This window comes from Arachis ipaensis, chromosome B06 (assembly GCF_000816755.2).
Source record: "Arachis ipaensis cultivar K30076 chromosome B06, Araip1.1, whole genome shotgun sequence".
Lineage (NCBI taxonomy): Eukaryota > Viridiplantae > Streptophyta > Magnoliopsida > Fabales > Fabaceae > Arachis > Arachis ipaensis.
Window position 1 is genome coordinate 22,805,677 of NC_029790.2, and position 5,069 is coordinate 22,810,745.

General features: G+C 42.4%; 1 long non-coding RNA gene across 1 annotated transcript; it reads right to left on the reverse strand.

The window, feature by feature from the left end:
- LOC110263929 lies at positions 4,430–5,063 on the reverse strand. The gene is made up of 2 exons (XR_002349658.1): positions 4,594–5,063; positions 4,430–4,549 (listed from the first exon to the last, which is right to left on the reverse strand). It is a non-coding gene; the product is annotated as an uncharacterized LOC110263929 (long non-coding RNA).

The window sequence follows — 5,069 nt, forward strand, 5'->3', positions numbered from 1 at the left end:
ACGCACTCTTCGTCTGCCTCCACGCCCTCGTCGTCGACCACCGCCCCTACCTGCCTCGTCACCCTCCTCCATAGCCTGGTCCAGCCACTTCCACTCACGCTGGCTCCATCGTGTCCCGACTCAAGCTCTCCTCTTAACTCGACGCCTATCAGGAACGTCGTCCACTCGGTCCATATCAGGTACTCGGCCGGCACCCCTCTGCGTCGCCTCAACCGGAATAGGAATGGCTCTCGGATCCCCCAAGTACATCTAAGGTGACAAGAACCTCTTTCCGTGCTGACGCCACCAGTCCAAGAAGTCATGTGAGGGTCCCGGGTCGGCAACAACGTCGAACCGTAGAACGTTGATCCGCACGTGTCTCCCAGTGAAGATGCCAGTGCTGCAAGTGGGACGGGAACCAACGATCACCTCCTCTCCCGTCCTTCGACATCAAGAAGTCGATGTTCAGGGTGGGATGTGGGCAGGCCTGTACGCCGCCGAACTGCGGTAACACCCTATCAACCTGATGCCACTCAACCACCGCAAAATATATCAGTGACGTCACACTCCGCCATAACGACGTATGACGAGGCTCCAACACCTCCGGATGGACAACCTGAAGGACGTCGGGTGTGCTATAGGGCATCCATATAAACTGAAAAAAGCATCTCAAATTCGTTAGACCGAATCGTTTGGACTAGGTCGAAGCTATAGTTAGCTATAATTAACTATACATAGGAGGTTAGCATACTCACATCCCTAGCCTGTAACATGTCGATCCTCAGTCGAGTCATCTGCACCCGAGGTCCCTTCTCGCTAACGGAAGGATTGTAACCTGACCACCTGCATAGGATGTCAACATGGCAGCGCATTCATGAATGTGCTGAAATAGTATAACATTACAGGCAAAATTAGAAATAAATAAAATAAAGATGCATAGTAGACCGTGATAGTGGTACCTCGAGGCCAGGGGCCAGCTAAACGCATCATACCCAGCAGGCCTAAATCCAGGAAACCGCCAAAAGATCAAGGACTGAAGTAACTGTAACGACCAGCTAACTTCACGACATGTCTATTGGCCACTCGGCACATGCACCGGTACAACCATGCTAGTGCCGCCGACCCCCAGCTGTAGCCACCCATCTCCTCAAGCCTAGCCACGAACGGTAGCCATCTGATGTGAATACAATTGCCGGATTTGTCGGCAAACAGCTGGGTGCCCAACAATATCATGATATAGGCACGGGCAAAGCGTCTCACTGTCTCCTCATCGGCCCCCTCGGGGCACTCTCCAAAAGTCTCCTGGAACCAGGTGCAGTTCACTGCGAACTTTTGAATTTGGTTCGCGGGAGGTAACACACCGAGCAACTTCTGGAACCACTGCCAAGCTGGCCGGCCACCCTGTATGTATATGTGGAAGTCTGTCAAGCAACCACTAACGTAATGTTCGTCCACTGGCAACCCCAACTGGTACGCCACGTCCTGAAGTGTGATCGTGCACTCTCCGAACGGCATGTGGAACGTGTGCGTCTCCGGACGCCACCTTTCCACGAATTCACTCACAAGGGGCTTGTCTAATCGGAACCATCTGTCGTTCAGTCTCGCAAGATGGTATAATCCGGCCATCTGCAAGTACGGAACGTACCTCTCATCGAGTCGCATCCCCTGCTGCCGCCACATGCTCGATATGCAACGCCAGGGCTGCGTATTACATGGACCGCATAATTAGAACGAATTATAATACCACTAACAAATACAATTCACGACATAAACAACTAACAAATACCACATGCAAAAGCAGATATAGTAAACCACTACCAAAATTGCATACGAAAATCGCAAACATAGACCGCCTCTAAAGACCACATGTAAAAGCAAAATGTAGTAAACCACTAGCAAAACCGCATACTAAAACCGCATCCAAAAAACCACTAACATAAACCACATGCAAATCTACTTACGAAAACCACATGCAAAACCACTCAATTAACCACCTCCAATACCACCAACCTAAACCGCTAACATAAACCGCTAAAATAAACCATCGACAAAACCGCAAACAAAACCACTAGAATAAACCGCATGCAATACCACTAACCCAAACCACTAACATAAACCGCCAATAAAACCGCATGCAAAACTACTAAAATAAACCACTTGCAATACCGCTTTCATAAACCACTAACATAAACCACTATCATAAACTACTATCAAAAACCACTAACCTCGTCGTTGATCACCCCGGCGATATGAGCAACTCCATCCAAATGATACAGCCTTCCCGGATCGTCCCCATCACCTGAATATGCTGCTCGAGTCTTTGTCGGACCGATTCTGGGTCGTTTTATCTGGGATTTGGTGGGGTATGAGAATGGAAAACTGATTCGAATGACCTTGGTTCGAACTCCTTATATAGGCGACTCTCTTGTAATTCGAATCAACCAACTTCAAATTACCATATGTTACCAAAAGTGAGTAATTCGAAGCAATTTGATTCGAACTCCTTCCTAGTCACGTGATGCTACTAATTCGAATTGACTCTATTCGAATTACTTGTACGTAATGGTTGGGCATAATTCAAACTATATTGATTCGAATTATGAAGGAATGTAATTTGAATTTTATTACTTCGAATTACATTATAGTGTGCTTTGGTTGATTGATGAATCAGATTCTCATTTGGCTTAAATGTGTAATAAATTTCTCCCCTTGGCTTAAATGTATTTTTTATCCTTAATTAGAAAAAGCTATATAATGTTTCTACCAAGTTTCCTACCTCCCCACGTGGCACGTAGACTTCGTTTCTAAGAAGATGTTGGGTTTACTAAAGGAACAAATACATTCGTAAAGTATATGTATCAAAAGAGTAAACTAACATTTTTACCCACGAAAATTTTAAACGCTGATAAATCTAGTCACAAAAAAAAAAGAAATTACCATTTATACCCATAAAAGATGGATTCTATATGACAAAATTATCCAAACATTAAAAAATAACCTAAAAATCCTAAATTTTCTTTTTCTAACTCTAATCTCAATACCCCCTCGCAAATTTCAATCATCTCTTTATTCTTTTAATCAATTTTACCACTTCTTTCACCAACACCATCATCATCGCCACCGTCACCAACCGTCAGCCTCATCTTTCTCCTTCTTCGCTGTCACAGCCATAAATTACAACAACTTCATTCTAACTTTTAATTTTACTTCTCATCATCACTTCTCCAATTCCAAATCCTATCAACACTCTATTACCGCCATTACCATCACCACTCTTTCTCCATCACTTTCAATATAATGTCAGAAGGAGAAGCACATTTGGATGCTAAAAATTGAAACTTTGGCAAGATCGCTTTGGTAGGGTCGCATGTGAGTAACACAGGAATCTTGCACATGATGGTAGTGATTTGGGAGAGTGAGAAACCGTGGACTTTAAAGAAGAGATGATGAAATCTGGCTTGATAAGGTGTGAAAGAGAATGCGCTTGTGTGCTCTGAGAGCATTTTCATGGAAGAAACCACACTTAGTGGTGAGGTAAGAGATAGTGAAAGAGTGGTGGTCATCGAAATAGAGGTGGTTGAGAAGAGGAATAAGTGGCGGCGTGTTTGTGATAGAAGAGGAGAAGAATACAAGACGTATAGCAGATGAACAGTTGCAGGAAGCAAAGGTTGCAAGAAGCAAAGGATCATCACTATCGTTGTTGTTTATGGCTGTAGAGAAAAAGAAAGGTGAGGTTGACGGTTGGTGGGGGTGGAGATGATGGTAGTGTTGGTGAAGGAGGTGGTAAAATTTCTGAAAAGAATAAAGGGATGAAATTTGGAAGAAAGGGGTTGAGATTAGAGTGAGGAGAAGGATAATTTGGGGTTTTAAATTGATTTTTTAGTATTTTGATAATTTTGTTATATGGAACTCATGTTTTATGGGTACAAATGATAATTTTCTTTTTTTTGTGAGTAGATTTATCAGCGTTTAAAACTTTCGTGGATAGAAATGGTAGTTTACTCGTATCAAAATATAATATAGTCATAAAAGGAATAATTTGCCTAAAGTTTTATTCCTGAATGCAACGTGTGGATCAAACATAGTTGGACCTTCATTCTTAAAATAGGTAATAATAGAGCATCAAACATTCTTATATGATCTAGAAGTTGAAATCATTGCTATTGACCAATCTGGGGATGAATAAAAATATGAGCCACTCTTATCCGAAATTTTAGATCTACTTAAAATATCATGTTACGGAATTGAATTAAAAATGTAAGAGGTGCACTTTCGAGTTGGGTTTGGACAAAGTATAGCTAGTCTAATCTAATGTGTGATATTATTATTATAGTCTAACCAAGAGAATTCCTATTCTTTTAGCTTTCAGTGTTCGAGTTTACATGAACTTTGTGTAGGATGTTCGATAATATAATAGTTAAAATTCATTAGATAACAATTTAGTCAAATATATTAAACTATTTAACAGTTTTTAACTATCAATTTCATATAAATACGAGTTTTTTTGTTTTTGGACTTGGGCTATGCCCTACAACCCAAACCCGACTCCAAGAACCACCCGACCCACTCCCTATATTGAATGTAGTGCTAGTCATGTGTCATCCTTGGCCCCACTCCCTAAATTGAATGTAGTGCTAGTCATGTGTCATCCTTGGCCGCCATTACTTTGAAGTTTGAATAGACTCCATAGTCTATAGCCATGAATTAAGCTACCTTGTTGCTGCGGATAACGTCCTCTGCACGGCACGGTGAGCTCCTCTATACGGTGAACTCCGACAAAACCAACGACGACGACCACGACAAACTTCTTTGTACAATAGGCTCTGACGAGGCCAGCGAAGAAGACGACAGGCAACTCCTCTGTGCAGCAAGCTCTGGCTGGGTAAGCGACGAAGACAACGAGACACCACGAGATTATAATCACTGGAGCAAAGACAAATTTGGGTTCATTTGCAGTCTTTTTCAGGGAAAAAGATTTTCGGTCTTTGAATCTGTTGCCACAAATGACCAAAACATATGTAACAAGATTGAGATAGGTTTCGGTACATCTATAGAAAGAATTATCTTAGCTAAGTTATATGACGGCAACC